This window comes from Salvelinus fontinalis, chromosome 36, assembly GCF_029448725.1.
Source record: "Salvelinus fontinalis isolate EN_2023a chromosome 36, ASM2944872v1, whole genome shotgun sequence".
NCBI lineage: Eukaryota > Metazoa > Chordata > Actinopteri > Salmoniformes > Salmonidae > Salvelinus > Salvelinus fontinalis.
In genome coordinates this window covers 30,414,116-30,436,855 of record NC_074700.1, presented here as the reverse complement: position 1 = coordinate 30,436,855, position 22,740 = coordinate 30,414,116, and the positions used below count along the sequence as shown (strand labels likewise).

At 42.5% G+C, this 22,740-nt stretch overlaps 1 long non-coding RNA gene, 9 other non-coding genes and 2 pseudogenes across 17 annotated transcripts; all 12 read left to right on the top strand.

The window, feature by feature from the left end:
- The first annotated feature begins 581 nt into the window (after positions 1-581).
- Positions 582-21,684, top strand: LOC129835784 (uncharacterized). 8 transcript variants are annotated; one of them, XR_008756519.1, is made up of 29 exons: positions 582-704; positions 905-932; positions 1,362-1,402; positions 2,518-2,609; positions 2,833-2,880; positions 3,180-3,224; positions 3,656-3,703; positions 3,979-4,019; positions 4,377-4,421; positions 5,109-5,176; positions 5,430-5,463; positions 5,962-6,014; positions 6,753-6,800; positions 7,183-7,227; positions 7,697-14,826; positions 15,252-15,279; positions 15,708-15,748; positions 16,345-16,436; positions 16,657-16,704; positions 17,008-17,052; positions 17,482-17,529; positions 17,805-17,855; positions 18,212-18,259; positions 18,955-19,022; positions 19,276-19,309; positions 19,806-19,858; positions 20,594-20,641; positions 21,024-21,068; positions 21,541-21,684. It is a non-coding gene; the product is annotated as an uncharacterized LOC129835784 (long non-coding RNA). The 8 variants fall into 8 exon arrangements; XR_008756523.1 differs by lacking the exon at positions 3,180-3,224; XR_008756520.1 differs by lacking the exon at positions 7,183-7,227.
- LOC129835822 (small nucleolar RNA SNORD29) lies at positions 3,042-3,105 on the top strand. The gene has a single exon (XR_008756549.1). It is a non-coding gene; the product is annotated as a small nucleolar RNA SNORD29 (small nucleolar RNA).
- Positions 3,517-3,579, top strand: LOC129835839 (small nucleolar RNA SNORD29). The gene has a single exon (XR_008756560.1). It is a non-coding gene; the product is annotated as a small nucleolar RNA SNORD29 (small nucleolar RNA).
- On the top strand, positions 4,188-4,259 carry LOC129835824 (small nucleolar RNA SNORD30). Its single transcript, XR_008756551.1, has one exon. It is a non-coding gene; the product is annotated as a small nucleolar RNA SNORD30 (small nucleolar RNA).
- LOC129835850 (small nucleolar RNA SNORD22) lies at positions 4,568-4,694 on the top strand. Its single transcript, XR_008756568.1, has one exon. It is a non-coding gene; the product is annotated as a small nucleolar RNA SNORD22 (small nucleolar RNA).
- On the top strand, positions 5,212-5,286 carry LOC129835836 (small nucleolar RNA SNORD31; annotated as a pseudogene).
- Positions 6,065-6,134, top strand: LOC129835832 (small nucleolar RNA SNORD31). The gene has a single exon (XR_008756557.1). It is a non-coding gene; the product is annotated as a small nucleolar RNA SNORD31 (small nucleolar RNA).
- Positions 16,870-16,933, top strand: LOC129835863 (small nucleolar RNA SNORD29). The gene has a single exon (XR_008756579.1). It is a non-coding gene; the product is annotated as a small nucleolar RNA SNORD29 (small nucleolar RNA).
- On the top strand, positions 17,343-17,405 carry LOC129835820 (small nucleolar RNA SNORD29). The gene has a single exon (XR_008756547.1). It is a non-coding gene; the product is annotated as a small nucleolar RNA SNORD29 (small nucleolar RNA).
- On the top strand, positions 18,024-18,095 carry LOC129835823 (small nucleolar RNA SNORD30). The gene has a single exon (XR_008756550.1). It is a non-coding gene; the product is annotated as a small nucleolar RNA SNORD30 (small nucleolar RNA).
- On the top strand, positions 18,413-18,539 carry LOC129835844 (small nucleolar RNA SNORD22). Its single transcript, XR_008756563.1, has one exon. It is a non-coding gene; the product is annotated as a small nucleolar RNA SNORD22 (small nucleolar RNA).
- On the top strand, positions 19,058-19,132 carry LOC129835842 (small nucleolar RNA SNORD31; annotated as a pseudogene).
- Positions 21,685-22,740: the final 1,056 nt, after the last annotated feature.

The following is a 22,740-nucleotide window of genomic DNA, read 5'->3' as shown; positions in this document are numbered from 1 at the left end:
GTGTGTGTGTGTGTGTGTGTGTGTGTGTGTGTGTGTGTGTGTGTGTGTGTGTGTGTGTGTGTGTGTGTGTGTGTGTGTGTGTGTGTGTGTGAGAGAGAGAAAGAGACGGGTCAAAGGAGGAGGAAATGGAGACAGTTCTTGAAATCAAAGAATGGAACAAAACTAGCAAAAGTTGTAGTAGAAAACAAAGACTGGTCCAATAATGGACTCTTTTTTGGACAAGGACATTAATTTGGGAAATCTATTTGTAATACCGAGGACTGTGAAGAAAGCGGTGGGAAAGGTGGATTCAATCAAGCTTGAAGACTTTACAGCAGAAGCGCTACAAGGCTTTTGTCACCGGGAAATGTTCTGCCCTCACAGGAGGCTTCTGAGGCTGTGTTGGACCTGATTAGAAGGAGGTTTTTATAGAAAAGCAGGTTGATTTTATTTAGTTAATTTATTTTTTGGTAGTTTGTATGATATTTTATTTGTACCCGAATGTTTTCCTTTTCGTGATCCTTATTATCCACCCGCACAGTAGGTGGCAGAATGCACAATGTTGCGAACGCCATTATACCATAGAAGAAGAAGAAGAAAAAGAAGGGACGGAAGCTAACTTGGTCATTCATTAGAGGGTTTTTATGGGGTTACTCCTCCGTGTGTGTAAACGGTTCCATTTCTCTTCAAGATGCGGACGACTCGAGAGAGAATATGCCTCTCGGGTAAGCTGCATATTACTGAAATGTCTGCCATGCATGGTACAATGACTAACTCTACTGCAGTAAAACGATGCAAGCGAGCTTTAGTTTGCCAACTGGCTAGTTTGGTGGTTTTAGTTAGCAATTAGCTAACCACGTGCCATGTTAGCTAGTATGCTATAACTAAAATTTGTGTTGACTTTATATTATTTTCTCCTTTCAAGATGCCGACGACTCGAATGTGCTGCTCTGGTAAGCAACATATTACTTAAATGCCTGCTTACGTGGTGGTTTTACTTAGCAACTAGCTAACCACGTGCCATGTTAGCTAGTATGCTAGCTTGCCATTTAGGTGTGACCGGACCATCAGTCGTTATAAACCCAACCTTAGGTCTCTGCTACGGTGATGATAAAATGAACTCTCTCTTACCGAATCAGTCTTTGAAGAAGAAACTTCTTTACCAGATTCTGAGTAGCATTTGGCACCTGGTTCGACTGTCGTTGCTGCGCTAATGGCACCCTATTCTCAATAGTGTACTACTTATTAACGTTGATCTGGTCAGAAGTAGTCGACTGTATTGGAAATAAGGTTAAATTAGCGACGATATCAATGTCGTGTTCTATATGCCTGCGTGTAGCCTGTTCATGAAGGGACCTCCCTATCTTCCCCCTGATCAACAGAAATGCAGGACAGATGCCAGGGAAGTCCAGAAGACTTACACGTGAGTGCATTGACTTACCACTAGGATCATTAGATGTGTTCAACTTGTCAGCCCTTCGCCTTTAAGAGATTCGCCAGGGCCCTTTATCTAATTCCCAAATATATGGATACAATTTCAGTGTAAAGGTAGATTTGTAAGTGAATATTAACTAGCATTAGCGCAGCTATTAAGAATATGGTTATCAGCTAGCATGCTAGAACATACCTGTAGACTTCCAGTCATTATGCTAGCTTTAGTTAGCATTGGCTTGTGTTAGTAAAACGTTTACTGTTGACAGGAGAACAAGAGGAGACAATAGGACGAGGTGGATAATTTTATAATAAGGCCGTTTAATCACATGTAAAGATATCTTAGTAAAATCTTGCAGCAAGGCTCTTTCTGTCTGATTCCTATTGAATCGTCCGGGAAAAAGAGGTAGTTTCAAGAACCGTACAGTATTATATAGACAACAAGCAAAGTAGGTAGATCTGCGAGTCTGGCCTTCCGATTGGTCGATCTGGGTCTTGGGTAGTCCTGAACAGGCCTGGTGTCCACGTTCCATTGGTTCCTGAGATAGTTCTTTGTCCTGAGCTCCAAGCATGAGTTGTGTGTGTCTGTGTGATTGTCATGGGGGAGGGGAGTTGTGGGTGTCGTGTATATGTCTAATGAGTCCAGCATATGTCCAAGAGAAAGAGGGGGTGTGTATGTTGTGTCAACTATAGCTAATGTTGAGAAGTTGTTAAAACAAGTTACCAATATCTAATACAATTTCTTACACTTGCAAAACTACATTTAACTTACCTCAGTTTGACTCTGACATAACATATGTATCCATGACTTTATCTGGCTGGGGAAGTAGGTAAAGGTCTTGTGCCCTAAATCCCTAAGTATCTTTGTGTGCACTTGGAAAACTGTCATGGGTTTTCAACTAAATAGGGAAGTGCACTTTGGGGTGGACTTTCAGGTGGTAACTGACTCACACGTGACTGGCTGTAAATGATGATCCTCAATGACAAGCATATATCTGATTTTTGGTGATGCTAACTTTGATCTGATGGCCTTGTCCTGTGTTCCAAAGCCTCTTGTAGTAATATACAGACTAGTAAGTCACTAACATGGATGTGTTCTTTGCTCAGGTCTGCATTACTTGTGACACGACTTCCTGACTTCAAGGCATCTGAACAGATTCTCCACTTGGAGTTCCATTCTGGAATAGGAATGTGTGCTGGTGAGTTCCATTTGAGTTTATTCACTGGTGTTCAGGACAGTTCTAATGGCACCATTTCTATATGGTCACTACCTCCGGGCTTTATATGATGATCCATTGACAAGCATATGTCTGATTATTTTGTGAAGCTACTGTTTGTTCTGATGGGCTCTATTTAAGAACTTTCTATCTTCTCATAGAAGCCAGCCAAAAACTAACATTTATTTTGTGATTCCTTCTATAGAATACCTGATTCCAGACCACGACACTGATGCGCTTTGTGAAAATCCAGGTTGGTGAAATGTTAAGACACTAGTACCCTACTTCCCTTTATAGTGCACGACCGTAGACCAGGACCCATGCACTATAAAGGGAATAGGGTGTGACTTTGGATGCAGACATTTTCCCCTTTTGGCTGGCTAACTACAAGATGGCTACTGGGACGTGCTACAGTCCCAATGATGATGAACTTAGCTCACTTTGAACCTATGTGAAACTAAATGAACTACTGAGTGACTGTAGCTAATGCAGGGGTTGTATGTTTAAATGTTCTTTACAGCTAAACACTAACTTCCTTTGTCATTTTAACAGACGTGGGGATGAAGTTTCCTGAAGGGATTAACACTACCTTACCTGGTGAGTTCATCCAACAAAGATCAAACTGGGTTCCCCACTACGGGTAGGATTGGTCTTCCACCAGTATACATGTTGGTGGAAACCCAAATGGCACCCTATTCTGTGTGAACTGCTCCTGAGTGGCGCAGGGGTCTAGGGCACATCCGGCTGTGATCGGGAGTACCATCGGGCGGCTCACAATTGAGTACGGACAGTCGGTCTCGTCAATAAGTTGTCCACTGCATAGGGACTGGGGTGCCATGTGGGTTGAGTGACAGAACTCTGTGGAACCAGTCACTTGAAGATGCTACAGTCCCAAGGATGACAAACTAGCTCACTTTGAACCTATGTGAAACGACATGAACTACTGAGTGACTGTATATAATGCAACAGTTGGTCATCGATTTCTCAATCGTCACACTAATAAAATGTTTACCTTTTGTTCTTTAAAGTTTGAGTGCTGTGGTCAGTGGAATTGCAGCGTGGACTCCAACATCCTGGTAAGTTGTGGTTCTGAAACTGTCCTAAATGGTGCCCTCTATAGTACACTACATTTGACCAGAGCTTTATGGGCCCTAGTCAGAAGTAGTGCACTAGAAATGGAGGTCTTTGCCAGAATAACAATCGTTCTCTGCAACCACATGATAAACCTTTTGGAATCTCGTTTGTCTGACTTCCTGTTGATGATAAATAACCTGCCACCCTGCAGGGTAAAGAACCCTCGCTTGACTGTCTTGTTGCAGCCTAGTTTCACGTCCTCCATTTTGTCTTACAGTTGACTGTCCTGAAACAAGATGGCTGCTCTAAGCTATGCAGGTAAGGATCCATCCAGTCTAAATGTATATTTTAACACCAGTGTCTTGTCCTGGAAGTGGTAGTTAAAACATTCATTAAGTTTATTGTATAGATATTTACAGTGTTGCCAACTTTTACTTGTACAGTTTAGCTGAACGCAACATGTTTGAGGGATCCCGTCCTTCTGCTGAACATGATGAATATTCTCTTTGGAATCTCGTTCGTCTGAACTCCTGTTGAGAAAAGGAATAGCTGACTTCAGCTGAGGGCTACGTAAACCTGTCATAAAGGCTACATATGTAATGTCTAACCCCTCCATGTGCCTGTCTGGTATCTGGTCCCCACCCAGACTTTAACCTGAAGCATATGTCTTTGTAGGTTCTTCTGTTTGTGGCTGAAGGAGCCGTGATGCCAACTAGACTGGTGAGTTTTGGTTAATGAGTACGTTCGGTAATGAATCTCTAGTCCTTGTATCTTAACCAGAGCCTCTGCTTTAGCCACAAGCTACAACCAGTCTAGTATTAAAACTCTCTGAACGATTGATGTTTGGTAGTCGTGGTGACTCTGGCTCCTAGTGATGTCACCCGCACGTGTCTTACGCCCTGTGTCGACGACAGAACCTGCAAAGGTGGACCCACTGGTGTTGCCGGGGCAACAAGGGGACAGCTGGTTGGGGTTACCAACTGTCTGATGGGACCAGAGACTCACACACAACATCATTTGGCTTTGCATTGTCGATCCAAGATGGCTGTTATTTGATTTAATATCAAGAAGTAGATGCAGAATCAGTCATGAAATGCTAGTAGCAGCACAAGTGACTGGGGTGGGTGGGCCACTCAGGATGTAGTGAGTTTAATATTTTCTTGCGGTACCATCAATAGTTTAAGCAGGTTTGACGTTAGAATACTGACTTCCAAATAACTAGTGTCCTGATGTAGTACAGGGCCCTTGTCAGCACTTTCCCATATTTAGTCTCTCAGGGTGGTAGTGCTGGTCTAGGATCAGTTGTTACCTCCCCAGCTGATTGGTTACCCCTCTGATATATCAGACAATAAAGCAGTCTTTAATGTAGTGCTGTTCAGCATGTTTATTTGGACTCTTCTCCTTCAGGTCCTGATGGTCCTGGTGGTGGTACCAGACTGGTCACTAGAAGATGCCTGTTACTGAACTACCACAAGGTGTGTATGATTGACTTTACTTCTGTCCTTTATAATGTAGAAGTGATGATTTCATGTTACCGCCCCAGTCTGATGTTAAGCTGACTGATTGGTTAGTGAACTGATCTATACTCTAGCAGTGAGGTCTGGTCCTGAGGACCCAGAGGAGTGGTGGGTCCCCAGGATTAGATAATGCTGTGCTGTAGACTGATCTAATGTCTGACCACTAGTTCTTACAATATCACTTAATTATCCCTCAACTCTCCTCCCCCAGTTGATGTCCTTGTGGGTCTGCAGTCTTCAGGAAGGTGTGTATGATTGTGTTTTTACAGCCTCTTCACTCACTGACCTTTCACCTCTTGCACTTGGTACCAACTCCACCTACCTTCTACCTACTCATTAACATCACTGAGGGAACTACTATTCCCATGAACGTTTAACTACAGCTCACACCCACCACATGGAACATTCTGGAATTCTGTACGTGATGAATCCTCATAACAGTTGGTTGGCTTCTGTCCGGTGCTCTGTGGCTGGCATCAACGCAGGTTTCCCATCGGTCCTCCTGTGGGTTGGGCAGACACTGACAAGCCTGCTCTTCTAGTGTTTGGGGCAGGGGTAAGGTGGTCTGCCTGCCTGGAGGGAGGGTGTCTGGGTGGGGAGCTTGTAGCCAGACCTTGGACTACTGGCTGGATGGCTACAATGACTGAACCATGGTCTGATCTCATCTCAGAATGCTCTGCATATAGTCTGCAGTACCTAATGTACTTCTGCATCATGTTTAATTTGGTATCTGTTCCTTTCAGGTCCTAACTGTTCCAGCCTGGCCACTGGAGAACTGTTGCTGCACTACCTCAAGGTGTGTAGGATCAACTTTGATCAGTTGCCATTAACTTCTGTCCTTTATAATGTAGAAGTGATGATTTCCTGTTACCGCCCCAGTCTGATGTTAAGCTGACTGATTGGTTACTGAACTGATCTATACTCTAGAGCAGTGTTTCACAATCCTGGCTCTGGGGACCTAGATGTAAGGCTTCGTTTAGACACAGCTCAATTCTGATCTTTCACTAATTAGTCTTGAGTAATCCGATCGATAAAGATCTGGTGTGATAAACACCAATTAGTGGAAATCTGAATTGGTCTGCCTGTGTAAACGCAGCATTATTCACCTAATTCAATCAAGGGTTTGAGTGTAATCAGGTGTAGGGTGGTATTCAGGTTTTCACTGGCAGTGCTGTCCCAGCATATTAACACTTCACACGTTGAGTTGTGAATTCTGTCCTGTAATTAGATCACCTGGTTAACAGTGAGGGACTCACAATGCTCTGGTCTCATTCTTGTAAACAAACACCATGTGACTGGACCTACTGTAAAATACATAAGTAGCTATCAATATAAACTTCATAGAAATAATGTTATTGGTGAAACCCTGTTTTCCAAATACCCTGGTATACCACCCAAGCCTAGTTCTGGGGGGGGAAAAACTTGTTGACAGTTTTGGGTCCCCAGGATTAGAATACACTGCTATAGACTGATCTCATGTCTGACTACAAGGTCTTACAATGTCACTTCATGCTTTTCTACTTTCTCCCTCTAGGTTTCTGCCCCCCTGGTTGAGGTCCTAGTGTCTGCCGTGTTTGGAAAGGTGTGTGACTTTTGACAGCATTGTAACGCTCCACATTAAGCATTCTGGAATGTTGTAGATGATGAACATACTACGCAACACACCAGTCAGGTGGCAATCCTGTCCTGTGCTCTGGGCTGGATAAAGGTCTGGCCTCCCATCGGCCCTCCTGTGGGTTGGGCAGACATTGACAAGCCTGCTCTCGGGACGAGGGGCAGGGGTAAGGTGGGCTGCCTGCCTGGAGGGAGGGTGTCTGGGTGGGGGCTTGATCCCAGACCCTGGACTGCTGGCTGGATGGCTGCAATGACTGAACTAAAATCCTGATCTGGTTTCAGAATGCTCTGAATGTAGTCTAGTAAAATAAGATTGGAATTATTTGGTTTTAAAACTGTTCTCTTTTTAGAGCTCGTTGGCTGCTGAAGTGTTGCTGTGCTGGTGGAGCGGGAAGGTGTGTAGTGGGAATGACTTACGGTTCCAGTATTATAATACACTGAGTATAGAGGACATTAAACCTTCCTAATATTGAGTTTGCCCTCAGAACAGCCTCAGTTGTCTACAAGGGGTCTGAAAGCGTTCCACAGGGATGTTGGCCCGTGACACAACTGTGGGTCGGCATTGGAGTCAAGTTAGCTAGATGTCCTTTGGGTGGGGGACCAGTGTTGATACACATAAGAAACCTGCTCTTGACAAACCCAGCAGTGTTTCATTTGAGCTAAACCGGTCCACCTGGCACCTACCATACCTCATCCAAAGGAACGTAAATCCTTTGTATTGCCATTCTCAACTTTTGGCCACGACTGTATATGTATTATAATGGAAAAGGGGGGCAGATCAATATTAGGAAGATGTTGTGTACTGTTGAATGTTCCTCTTGGATCATCACACTGACCCAAGTCATCTCACTATTTTCCCTCTAGCTCTCCTGTCCTACACTGACTAGCCCTCTTGTACTCCTGTTTGGTCAGCAAGGAAGTGAGACGTCTTGTTGGAACTGGGGAAAACCAGGCCAAGTCATTTCAACCCAGTGACTGTTTTGATGTAAAAATAAATCTACAAATGAATGCTTGTCCTATTTTTCGTTCTTGGTGGTATTAAATCAGACTTGGTGAATTTGGCCATTTTGAATGAACCATGTGGTCTGAAATCAATACTGAACAATGTGACATTCCCTTCATATCATTGTCGTTATTCTAGGTGGTTATAAACATGCACATGTTACTTTGTTCACTGGCTATAGAAAGTTGACAGAATTATTTTAAGCCATTGTGTTTTTGGGAGGAATTTATTGTGAGATGCATGTTTCGTCATGGAGTCTATTTTAACGATACGGTGAGAAAATTGTATAGCTAATATATGGAACAGGCTTGGTTTACACTGATATCAGAACCGCTAAAGATGGTGGCTAAATGAAGCGTAAATTCCGGTATATTTAACGGATGGTATCATGGACATTAATGTTCCAGTTTGTAGTCCCGAAAACCCCCCAAATGAGTTACCTCTGGTTCTTTCAACCATACCTACGGTGGTATCAATCGGGGTTTTTGACCATGTGGCACCATTAATCCCATCTGTTGGCCGTGAAGCACAGGGGTAGAGAATTTGGGCTCACTACAAGGTACGAGCGTTTGCGCTTGAAGCCAGTTTCCCAGACACAGATTGAGCCTTACCCGGGACTGCATTTATATTAGAATTTTGGTGAATAACAGGAGAAAAAAGCCGTCCTGTACAGCTCATATTGCGTGCCGTTTAGTACTGGTCTGCGTCACACCAGTCATATGGCACCGATCATATTTTCCTGCAAGCATAAATTGGTTTTCAGGAGATTCTACATTTTCTGAGATCTGTTAACTTGACCATTATAGCAGGGACTTTTAATTTCAGTACAAATGCTTCAATTGTGTGACCGTTAGCTGATATCAGAAAAAGGTTTACGCCTGAATTTACCACAGATCTTGTTTTCAGTGTTGATGTCAAAACATTTTCCCGAAGGATTTGTCCAACGAACCGTGGCGGAGTTGGTGCCCAACAAGATGCCATTACTCACTGCTCTCTATAGCAGCTGGGTCTGGTCTACCTAGTTAATTGAATGCAGCACATTTTCCAGCGAGTGATAGTCCCGCTTCCCATCCGTCTCAAACCTCATTGTGCCATTTTTTATGTATTGTCTCCACCTTCTTGCCTTTTGTCCTGTCGTCTGTGGCCACTAATGTTTGTACCATGTTTTGTGCTTCTACCATGTATTGTTGCTACTATGATGTGTTGTGTTGCTGCCTTGCTATGTTCTCTTAGCTCTCTCTTTATGTACTGTATTTATTTTGAATCCCAGGCTCCGTCCCCGCAGGACGACTTTTGGTAGCCATCATTGTAAATAAGAATTTGTTCTTTTGCCTAGTTAAAGGTTAAATAAAAAAATCTGCGCACCTTTTTTCTACATCTATCCTCTTCTAGTTAGTAGGATAGAATACCTGTATGTCTCTAGTGGTGAACTGGGATAGTGCAGCAGAACACCACTGGATAGAATACCTGTATGTCTCTAGTGGTGAACTGGGATAGTGCAGCAGAATGCAACTGTCCTATAATCTTTGCCATTAAGTGTTTTGGCAAAATTTGATCAGGAATTAAGACTATTAGTGTAAGCGACAATGTATGTTAAAAATAAGATTATTGTTATAAAATGCCCTTTATCACTCAGATGGATGGTATTTTCTGTGGCATTAAAAAGGTTTTAGTCTGACATTGGACATGATGCCAAATAACCTTTCACCTGACTGATGCAGGCTTTCATTAAAGGAAAATTCCACCCAAAACGGTCTTTTGGTATTTGCAAAATGCATCATATGGGGATTTCTGTATTTTGAAAGTTACATATCTTGAGAACTTGATTATTGACAAGCAAAACATTTTGGGACTATGTTACAATGGACTAATGAAACAAATAACAAAATATGGTTTCTGGATGGAGTTTTCCTTCAACTGGTTTCTAGAATTCCCTGGAAAACTGTATTTTATGGTATTATTCTGTAGTGATTAAATTAAAACCTTTTCAAGACATGAAGTCAAACCGTTACACACCAACACTAACCATGGTGGGGTGACTGAATTTAACATAGTTATACACCAACACTAACCATGGTGGGGTAACTGAATTTAATATACAGTTATACACCAACACTAACCAGGGTGAGGTAACTGAATTTAATATACAGTTATACACCAACACTAAACAGGGTGGGGTAACTGAATTTAATATACAGTTATATACCAAAACTAACCATGGTGGGGTGACAATTTAATATACAGTTATACAACAACACTAACCATGGTGGGGTGACTGAATTTAATATACAGTTACACACCAACACTAACCATGGTGGGGTGACTGAATTGAACAGTTACACACCAAAACTAACCATGGTGGGGTGACTGAATTTAATATACAGTTATACACCAACACTAACCATGGTGGAGTGACTGAGTTTAATATACAGTTATACACCAACACTAACCATGGTGGGGTGACTGAATTTAATATACAGTTACACACCAACACTAACCATGGTGGGGTGACTGAATTTAACAGTTACACACCAACACTAACCATGGTGGGGTAACTGAATTTAATATACAGTTATACAACAACACTAACCATGGTGGGGTGACTGAATTTAGCAGTTACACACCAACAATAACCATGGTGGGGTGACTGAATTTAATATACATTTACACACCAACACTAACCATGGTGGGATTACTGAATTTAACAGTTACACACCAACACTAACCATGGTGGGATTACTGAATTTAACAGTTACACACCAACACTAACCATGGTGCGATTACTGAATTTAACAGTTACACACCAACACTAACCATGGTGGGGTGACTGAATTTAACAGTTACACGCCAACACTAACCATGGTGGGATTACTGAATTTAACAGTTACACACCAACACTAACCATGGTGGGATTACTGAATTTAACAGTTACACACCAACACTAACCATGGTGGGATTACTGAATTTAACAGTTACACACCAACACTAACCATGGTGGGGTGACTGAATTTAACAGTTACACACCAACACTAACCATGGTGGAGTGTTCTTCCAGCTGATCTTCTCTTGAGCTGGAGATTGCCCAGCATGCTCTGCTCCACTTCACCGGTGAGCGGAGCTACCACCTTTGATATTGATTAACTACAAATACTTCACGTCCTTTGTATCAATATCTGCTGCAGCCGAGAGGTTTTTGGGGCTCCAAGACTTCACAGCAGAAGCACTACAAGACTTTTGTCACCAGGAAATGTCCTGCCCTCACAGGAGGATTCTGAGGCTGTGTTGGACCTGATTAGAATGAGGTTTTTACAGAAAAGCAGGTTGATTTTGTTTAGTTCATTTCTTTTTTGGTAGTTTGTGTGATATTTGATTTATTTTTACCCATATGTTATTTTTGGGGATCCTTATTATCCACCCACACAGTAGGTGGCGGAATAGACATTTAATTGTTGTGGACGCCATTATACCATAGAAGAAGAGAGACAGACAGACTGCGGTCGAGACACCCTCAGGCAGTGATGCCAAGTTAGCAATTTTGTTGCTATATTTAGCAATTTTTTTTCCAAACAGCACCTAGCAACAAATGTAGCTACTTTTAAAAATGTATTTGTAACTTGTGGCAACTTTTGAAAAATGACTCAAACGCTAAAACGCACATATTTTCCCTCTAAATGACACAAAACCGATTTTCTCTGTCACAACACACGTGCCTGGCTGCAAAAGTGCATTGTGAGTGACGTCAGCAGCAGGCCAGCAGCAATTTCAGCAAATTGCAAATCATTGTTGGCTGACTGCAGCAGCAGTAGTATGTGTTCGACGAGATCTTGAACAGAACTTACAACATCAATCAACATGTCTCAATCAAAATTGTACAGCCAGAAGTACAGAAAAGAGTGGGAGTACCTGAATTTAAAGGGTGGCTGAAGCCAGTAATTGGGGATGATTGTTGGGCATACTGTGCGTACTGCAAATCAGATATGCTTGCAAAATTGTATGACATCAAAAAATATTGTGCTACAGCAAAACATATAAATAAATCAAAACCGTACAACCCCACAACGCAGTCTACATTACCACAGTTGGTTAAAAAAGTGGATAACTGCAAAAGCTACTATGGCAATGGCCACTGCAGAGCATTGTTCGCTGCTAGCATGCGACCATTTAGGTATGGCTTGCAAAGTTGCCTTTTCAGATTCTGTGGCAGCAACAAACTTCCAAATGCACCGCACCAAGTGCACAGAAATGATTAGGGGAATACTGGCTCCTTATTTTCTCAAAAGAGTAACATCAGATGTGGGGGATGAGAAGTTCAGTCTCCTTTTGGATGAGTCCACTGATGTCAGTGTCTCGAAATACCTGGGTGTGGTGATTCGGTATTTCAGTGCTTAAAAAAGAACCGTTGTGTCCACATTTCTCAGGCTGGTTGTCTGGGAGGGTGGCGATGGCAGATCAATAGCAAAGGCGGTAGTTGAGTTTCTTGAGAAGTGCAACCTTAAAAAAGAGAATCTTCACAGTATTGGCACTAATAATGCGTCTGTGATGACTGGGGTGCACAACGGGGTGCACATGATTTTAAAGGTAGAATGTGCATTGCCCAATTTGGTACTCATCCGTGATGTGTGCCATTCTTTACAATTGGCTGTCTGTGCAGCATCCAAAGAAACCATCCCTAGGAGTGTTGAGTACTTAATCAGGGAAACCTACAACTGGTTTTCCATTTCCCCAAAACGGCGCAAGGCGTACAAAGCAGTGTATGCCACCATTAATTGTGGCCAGAAACCCCTGCAGGTCACCAAAGTGTATGCCACACGTTGGCTATCGATTGAGCCTGCAGTAACTCGTATATTGAGCCAGTGGGAAGAACTGAAACTCCACTTTGAGTTGACCAAGGCCAGTGAGCATTGCTACATGGTGGATGTGCTCCACGCTATGTACATGGACAAGAACAACTATGTCTACTTGACATTCTTGAAATCAAGTTGCAGTGAAGTAATTTGAGGGAGAGCAAACAGATCCTGTCAAGCTTTTGGACAATCTGGTACACCTCTTAACATCAATTTGCAGCAGAGTAGTCAACCCTATGGCAAAAATGGATGTCCTGAATGATGCCATTGAAGGACATCTCAGTCCATCACCATACCTTCGGTACCTTTTCGAGAGCACGGTGTACCAACTCAGTCTTGCGTCAGAGGACAAAAAGGTCATTCGGTGACAGTGCATCAACTACATTGTTGCTCTAAGCAAGGAGCTGCAAGCAAGGCTCCCAGACAACCTTGAAGCCTTGCGAAACAACATGGCCTTGTTCAGTGTTAAGGAAACGCTAAAGCACAATAAAGGCACCACTGAAGTTATTAAAGTAGCTGAGCTTCTGGTGTACCAACCACAAACAATTGATACAATTGTTTCCCAATGGAGAAACATCCATCTGTTTAGGTGGGACTCAACTGAAAACACAGTCGAGTTTTGGAGTGAACTCAATAACTACACAGACTCTTCCGGGTCAAATCCATTTGAAGAACTGTGTAAAGCTGCACTCGCTGCCCTCTCCCTGCCACACTCAAATGCGGAGGTTGAACGGCTGTTCAGCCAAATGAGTGTGGTCAAGTCAAAGTTAAGAAATAGAATGTCACTGCACACTCTCAACTCCATACTCCTGGTGCGGTATGGACTGAAGCTGGCTGGTGAAACCTGTTACCAGCATAAACTACCAAGTGAAGTTCTGCAGCAGTTTGGCACCACAGCAGCATACAGCTTTAAGGCCACTCCATCCTCTACTGCTGGTTCCAGCTCCGTGACAATGCAGTTGGACAGTGAAGAGGATTTCCTTGCCAATCTATGATTCATCATATTTACAGTACGTATGCAAGGAGTGGGCTTTCTGGAACTGGCGGAGACACACAGCTGATGGTGGCAGTGTGTACTGCAGTGGGTGCGAAAACAGTGGCAATATCTGAAGGAAACCATCGAGCAGCTAGCTAGCTAGCCAAGCAGCACAACAACCTGGGGAGAGCTGGAGAGAGATGCCTAGCACATACATCATTATTTGAGTTAAGTTGCTTATTCAATAAGATAGCATATATACCTTGTTATTTGCCTGTACCTATAATTGTTGATCAGTTAGGTAGCATGTTAACTAACTACCAATACACTGCTTAAAACTAGGATTGTTCAGTGTAGGTTTACTAGTTAAAAAGAAAATAAATAAAATGTAATTGTTCAATAATGTGTAATTGTTCAATAATTCAATGTGTTGTGTTTAAAAATGTGATAATATAAAATGTGTTGTGTTTATATTACTTTTACAAATAAAAGTATATGATAATAAACAAACAAATCTAAACTAACAAATGTTAAATCATATTTTTCGACAAGATTATTTTTAGATGTTTTTCTTTAATGTGATATATATATATTTTTTTCTCTTTTTTTATTTTTATTAACAGTAACATGCAAAACATAAACATAACAGCCAGAGGGATTCCACAAAGAAATGAGAAAAAAATAAAACTAATCCACATTATATCAATTCAAATACAGACATATAGCGAATAATTTTTTTTGACATTTTGTTTTGTATACGTTTCAAAGACTCAAAATAGTTTTCCAAATCAGATCAAAAAATTAAGAAAAGGGCTTTTTTCTTCATACATTTTGATTTGTGTATGAAAAATGTTCCAAATAAAATAAAGAGATTTATGACATATTCACATTCAATTGTGGAATCAGTGTAGTAAAATAATATGTCAAACTTAGATTTCAATGGTTGTATGCAATTTGAGGCCAAGATATAGTTTTACATCAGTCCAGAACACTTCACTATATAACAATGACAGAATAAGTGTTCAATTAGAGTCTACGTAATGACGCAGTTTTACGTTATTATGTAATGACGGCATCACGCAATGACATCACAACGTCATTTAGCAACAAATCAACTTCCTCTGGAAATTAGTTGGCAACACTGAGCGGAATGCGGCGAAAGCACCTACCGGTAACTAAGCTAGTCGCCACTTTGGCATACAATCTAAAGCCATCCGTTTGTTTAAACTCTTCCACTGATCTTTAGAATTTACCCGAGACAAATTATGGACTTCTAGTACCAAACATGTTTAGTTCTGATTTGTTTATTTCATGTTCAGGCCGATATCTGGCTGTTAGCATTGCAACGTCTTTCGATGAAGAGAATTTACACAGACCTGTTCTGAATACCTGATTGCACTTTAGTATTTCTGATGAGAGACTTGCAAATTTATTAGATTTTTTTAAACAAAAAACGTGTTTCGAAATGCTGCTTTCGCAGAACACGTGTCCGCATCTAGCTAGGTCACATGAGAACCTACGCCATTTAATGGTTGGCTAGCTACCGGGGTTGTAACTGAAATTAGTGTTGACTTAATATTATTTTCTCCTTTCAAGATGCCGACGACTCGAATGTGCTGCTCTGGTAAGCAACATATTACTTAAATGCCTGCTTACGTGGTGGTTTTACTTAGCAACTAGCTAACCACGTGCCATGTTAGCTAGTATGCTAGCTTGCCATTTAGGTGTGACCGGACCATCAGTCATTATAAACCCAACGTTAGGTCTCTGCTACGGTGATGATAAAATGAACTCTCTCTTTCCGAATCAGCCTTTGAAGAAGGAACTTCTTTACCAGATTCTGAGTAGCATTTGGCCCCTGATTGGACTGTCGTTGCTGCGCTAATGGCACCCTATTCTCATTAGTCTACTACGATTAACGTCGATCTGGTCAGAAGTAGTCGACTGTATTGGAAATAAGGTTCCATTAGCGACGATATCAATGTTGGGTTCTATATGCCTGCGTATTGCCTGTTCATGAAGGGACCTCCCTATCTTCCCCCTGATCAACAGAAATGCAGGACAGATGCCAGGGAAGTCCAGAAGACTGACACGTGAGTGCATTGACTTACCACCAGGATCATTAGATGTGTTCAACTTGTCAGCCCTTTGCCTTTAAGAGATTCGCCAGGGCCCTTTATCTAATTCCCAAATATATGGATACAATTTCAGTGTAAAGGTAGATTTGTAAGTGAATATTAACTAGCATTAGCGCAGCTATTAAGAATATGGTTATCAGCTGGCATGCTAGAACATACCTGCAGACTTCCAGTCATTATGCTAGCATTGGCTTGCTAAACTACATTTAATTTACTTCAGTTTGACTCTGACATAACATATGTATCCATGACTTTATCTGGCTGGGGAAGCAGATAAAGGGTCCTGTGCCCTAAATCCATAAGTATCTTTGTGTGCACCTGGAAAACTGTCATGGATTTTCAACTAAATGGGGAAATGCACTTTGGGGTGGACTTTCAGGTGGGAACTGACTCACACGTGACTGGCTGTAAATGATGATCCTCAATGACAAGCATATATCTGATTTTTGGTGATGCTAACTTTGATCTGATGGCCTTGTCCTGTGTTCCAAAGCCTCTTGTGGTAATATACAGACTAGTAAGTCACTAACATGGATGTGTTCTTTGCTCAGGTCTGCATTACTTGTGACATGACTTCCTGACTTCAAGGCATCTGAACAGATTCTCCACTTGGAGTTCCATTCTGGAATAGGAATGTGTGCTGGTGAGTTCCATTTGAGTTTATTCACTGGTGTTCAGGACAGTTCTAATGGCACCATTTCTATATGGTCACTACTTCCGGGCTTTATATGATCCATTGACAAGCATATGTCTGATTATTTTGTGAAGCTACTGTTTGTTCTGATGGGCTCTATTTAAGAACTTAATATCTTCTCATAGAAGCCAGGCAAAAACTAACATTTATTTTGTGATTCCTTCTATAGAATACCTGATTCCAGACCACGAGACTGATGCGCTTTGTGAAAATCCAGGTTGGTGAAATGTTAAGACACTAGTACCCCACTTCCCTTTATAGTGCACAACCGTAGACCAGGACCCATGCACTATAAAGGGAATAGGGTGTGACTTTTTGGATGCAGGCATGGTCCCCTTTTGGCCGGCCAACTGTACAAGATGGCTACCGGGACGTGCTACAGTCCCAATGATGATGAACTTAGCTCACTTTGAACCGATGTGAAACGACATGAACTACTGAGTGACTGTAGCTAATGCAGCGGTTGTATGTTTAAATGTTCTTTACAGCTAAACACTAACTTCCTTTGTCATTTTAATAGACGTGGGGATGAAGTTTCCTGAAGGGATTAACACTACCTTACCTGGTGAGTTCATCCAACAAAGATCAAACTGGGTTCCCCACTACGGGTAGGATTGGTCTTCCACCAGTATACATGTTGGTGGAAACCCAAATGGCACCCTATTCTGTGTGAACTGCTCCTGAGTGGCGCAGGGGTCTAGGGCACATCCGGCTGTGATTGGGAGTACCATCGGGCGGCTCACAATTGAGTACAGACAGTCGGTCTCGTCAATAAGTTGTCCACTGCATAGGGACTGGGGTGCCATGTGGGTTGAGTGACAGAACTGTGGAACCAGTCACTTGAAGATGCTACAGTCCCAAGGATGACAAACTAGCTCACTTTGAACCGATGTGAAACGACATGAACTACTGAGTGACTGTATATAATGCAGCAGTTAGTCATTGATTTCTCAATCATCACACTAATAAAATGTTTACCTTTTGTTCTTTAAAGTTTGAGTGCTGTGGTCAGTGGAATTGCAGCGTGGACTCCAACATACTGGTAAGTTGTGGTTCTGAAACTGTCCTAAATGGTGCCCTCTATAGTACACTACATTTTACCAGAGCTTTATGGGCCCTAGTCAGAAGTAGTGCACTAGAAAGGGAGGTCTTTCCCAGAATAACAATCGTTCTCTGCAACCACATGATAAACCTTTTGGAATCTCGTTTGTCTGACTTCCTGTTGATGATAAATGACCTGACACCCTGCAGAGTAAAGAACCCTCGCTTGACTATCTTGTTGCAGCCTAGTTTCACGGCCTCCATTTTGTCTTACAGTTGACTGTCCTGAAACAAGATGGCTGTTCTGAGCTGCTCTAAGCTATGCAGGTAAGGATCCATCCAGTCTAAATGTATATTTTAACACTAGTGTCTTGTCCTGGAAGTGGTAGTTCAAACATTCATTAAGTTTATTGTATAGATATCTACAGTGTTGCCAACTTTTACTTGTACAGTTTAGCTGAACGCAACATGTTTGAGGGATCCCTTCCCTCTGCTGAACATGATGAATATTCTCTTTGGAATCTCGTTCGTCTGAATTCCTGTTGAGAAAAGGAATAGCTGACTTCAGCAGAGGGCTACGTAACCTGTCATAAAGGCTACATATGTAATGTCTAACCCTTCCATGTGCCTGTCTGGTATCTGGTCCCCATCCAGACTTTAACCTGAAGCATATGTCTTCGTAGGTTCTTCTGTTTGTGGCTGAACAAGGAGCCGTGATGCCAACTAGACTGGTAAGTTTTGGTTAATGAGTACGTTCGGTAATGAATCTAGTCCTTGTATCTTAAACAGAGCCTCTGCTTTAGCCACAAGCTACAACCAGTCTAGTATTAACTGACTGCAAACAGAGTGAACGGTTGATGTTTGGTAGTCGTGGTGACTCTGGCTCCTAGTGATGACACCCGCACGTGTCTTACGCCCTGTGTCGACAACAGAACCTGCAAAGGTGGACCCACTGGCGTTGCCAGGGCAACAAGGGGACAGCTGGTTGGGGTTACCAACTGTCTGATGGGACCAGAGACTCACACACAAAATCGTTTGGCTTTGCATTGTTGATCCAAAATGGCTGTTATTTGATTTAATATCAAGAAGTAGATGCAGAATCATTCATGAAATGCTATTAGCAGCACAAGTGACTGGGGTGGATGGGCCACTCAGGGTGTAGTCAATTTATATTTTCATGCTGTACCATCAATACAGTTTAAGCAGGATTGAAGTTAGAATACTGACTTCCAAATAACTAGTGTCCTGATGTAGTACAGGGCCCTTGTCAACACTTTCCCATATTTAATCTCTCAGGGTGGTAGTGCTGGTCTAGGATCAGTTGTTACCTCCCCAGCTGATTGGTTACCCCTCTGATCTATCAGACAATAAAGCAGTCTTTAATGTAGTGCTGTTCAGCATGTTTATTTGGATTCTTCTCCTTCAGGTCCTGATGGTCCTGGTGGTGGTACCAGACTGGTCACTAGAAGATGCCTGTTACTGAACTACCACAAGGTGTGTATGATCGACTTTACTTCTGTCCTTTATAATGTAGAAGTGATGATTTCCTGTTACCGCCCCAGTCTGATGTTAAGCTGACTGATTGGTTAGTGAACTGATCTATACTATAGCAGTGAGGTCTGGTCCTGAGGACCCAGAGGAGTGGTGGGTCCCCAGGATTAGATAATGCTGTGCTGTAGACTGATCTAATGTCTGACCACTAGTTCTTACAATATCACTTAATTCTCCCTCAACTCTCCTCCCCCAGTTGATGTCCTTGTGGGTCTGCAGTCTTCAGGAAGGTGTGTATGATTGTGTTTTTACAGCATCTTCATTCACTGACCTTTCACCTCTTGCACTTGCTACCAACTCCACCTACCTTCTACCTATTCATTAACTTCACTGAGGGAACTACAATTCCCATGTACGCTTAACTACAGCTCACACCCACCACATGGAACATTCTGGAATGCTGTACGTGATGAATCCTCATAACAGTTGGTTGGCTTCTGGCCGGTGCTCTGTGGCTGGCATCAACGCAGGTTTCCCATCGGTCCTCCTGTGGGTTGGGCAGACACTGACAAGCCTGCTCTCATTGCCCGTGGCAGGGGTAAGGTGGTCTGCCTGCCTGGAGGGAGGGTGTCTGGGTGGGGAGCTTGTAGCCAGACCTTGGACTACTGGCTGGATGGCTACAATGACTGAACCTACGTCTGATCTCGTCTCAGAATGCTCTGCATATAGTCTGCAGTACCTAATGTACTTGTGCATAATGTTTAATTTGGTATCTGTTCCTTCCAGGTCCTAACTGTTCCAGCCTGGCCACTGGAGAACTGTTGCTGCACTACCTCAAGGTGTGTAGGATCAACTTTGATCTGTTGCCATTAACTTCTGTCCTTTATAATGTAGAAGTGATGATTGCCTGTTACTGCCCCGGTTTGATGTTAAGCTGACTGATTGGTTACTGAACTGATCTATACTCTAGAGCAGTGTTTCACAATCCTGGTTCTGGGGACCTAGATGTAAGGCTTCGTTTAGACACAGCTCAATTCTGATCTTTCACTATTTAGTCTTGAGTAATCAAATCAGTAAAGATCTGGTGTGATTGTTAAACACCAATTAGTGGAAATCTGAATTGGTCTGCCTGTGTAAACCCAGCATTATTCACCTAATTCAATCAAGGGTTTGAGTGTAATCAGGTGTAGGGTGGTATTCAGGTTTTCACTGGCAGTGCTGTCCCAGCATATTAACACTTCACACGTTGAGTTGTGAATTCTGTCCTGTAATTAGATCATCTGGTTAACGGTGAGGGACTCACAATGCTCTGGTCTCATTCTTGTAAACAAACACCATGTGACTGGACCTACTGTAAAATACATAAGTAGCTATCAATATAAACTTCATAGAAATAATGTAAATGTTATTGGTGAAACCCTGTTTTCCAAATACCACCCAAGTCTAGTTCTGGGGGGAACACTTGTTGACAGTTTTGGGTCCCCAGGATTAGAATACACTGCTATAGACTGATCTCATGTCTGACTACAAGGTCTTACAATGTCACTTCATGCTTTTCTACTTTCTCCCTCTAGGTTTCTGCCCCCCTGGTTGAGGTCCTAGTGTCTGCTGTGTTTGTAAAGGTGTGTGACTTTTGACAGCATTGTAATGCTCCACATTAAGCATTCTGGAATGTTATAAATGATGAAGCATTAACCCTAACAGCCCAGTCTGGTGGCAATCCTGTCCTGTGCTCTGGGCTGGATAAAGGTCTGGCCTCCCATCGGCCCTCCTGTGGGTTGGGCAGACACTGACAAGCCTGCTTTTGCAGTGGGCAGGGGTAAGGTGGGCTGCCTGCCTGGAGGGAGGGTGTCTGGGTGGGGGCTTGATCCCAGACCCTGGACTGCTGGCTGGATGGCTGCAATGACTGAACTAAAATCCTGATCTGGTTTCAGAATGCTCTGAATGGAGTCTAGTAAAATAAGATTGGAATTATTTGGTTTTAAAACTGTTCTGTCTCTTTAGAGCTCGTTGGCTGCTGAAGTGTTGCTGTGCTGGTGGAGCGGGAAGGTGTGTAGTGGGAATGACTTACGGTTCCAGTATTATAATACACTGAGTATAGAGGACATTAAACCTTCCTAATATTGAGTTTGCCCTCAGAACAGCCTCAGTTGTCTACAAGGGGTCTGAAAGCGTTCCACAGGGATGTTGGCCCGTGACACAACTGTGGGTCGGCATTGGAGTCAAGTTAGCTGGATGTCCTTTGGGTGGTGGACCAGTGTTGATACAAATGAGAAACTGTTGCGCTTGACAAACCCAGCAGTGTTTCATTTGAGCTAAACCGGTCCACCTGGCACCTACCATACCCCATCCAAAGGAACTTAAATCCTTTGTATTGCCATTCTCAACTTTTGGCCAAGACTGTATATGTATTATAATGGAAAAGGGGGGCAGATCAACATTAGGAAGATGTTAATGTACTGTTGAATGTTCCTCTTGGATCATCACACTGACCCAAGTCATCTCACTATTTTCCCTCTAGCTCTCCTGTCCTACACTGACAAGCCCTCTTGCACTCCTGTTTGGTCAGCAAGGAAGTGGGACGTCTCGTTGGAACTGGGGAAAACCAGGCCAAGTCAATTCAACCCTGTGACTGTTTTGATGTATAAATAAATCTACAAATTAATGCTTGTCCTATTTTTCTTTCTTGGTGGTAGTAAATCAGACTTGGGTGAATTTGGCCATTTTGAATGAACCATTTGTTCTGAATTCAATACTGAACAATTTGACATTTCCTGTCATCTCAAATCTTTACATCGTTATTCTAGGTGGTTGTAAACATGCAGACGTAACGGTAACATTTCACTGGCTGTAGAAAGTTGAATTAATCAAATTACTTTTTAATCTATTGATCTGTTTTTGAAAAGATGTCAATGTTCAGCATGTCTATGGGGTAGTTTGTAGTGGGCTTTACCACTATGGGGTAGTTTGTAGTGGGCTTTACCACTATGGGGTAGTTTGTAGTGGGCTTTACCACTATGGGGTAGTTTGTAGTGGGCTTTACCACTATGGGGTAGTTTGTAGTGGGCTTTACCACTATGGGGTGGTTTGTAGTGGGCTTTACCACTATGGGGTAGTTTGTAGTGGGCTTTACCACTATGGGGTGGTTTGTAGTGGGCTTTACCACTATGGGGTGGTTTGTAGTGGGCTTTACCACTATGGGGTGGTTTGTAGTGGGCTTTACCACTATGGGGTGGTTTGTAGTGGGCTTTACCACTATGGGGTGGTTTGTAGTGGGCTTTTAAAAAAGTATTGTACTGTAAACTTTGCATGCTGTTTAGCTTGGTCTGCAATGTGGTGCCGATTTTTTTATTTTATTTTTAAATATTTTTTTAATGTTTTAATTAAAAAAATAAAATTAATTCTTCAGATCTAGCGTAAATGGGCTTCTAGGAGATATTTTAGCAATAAGGCCGGAGGGTGCGTGGTATATGGCCAATATGTCACGGCTAAGGGCTGTTCTTATGCACGATGCAAAGCGCAGTGCCTGGACACAGCCCTTAGCCGTGGTATATTGGCGATATACAGCAAACCTCCAAGCTGACTTACTGCTATTATAAAATGGGGCGGCAGGTAGCCTAGTGGTTAGAGCGTTGGGCCAGTAACCGGAAGGTTGCTAGATCGAATCCTCGAGCTGACAAGGTAAAAATCTCCTTTTGCCCCTGAACAAGACAGTTAACCC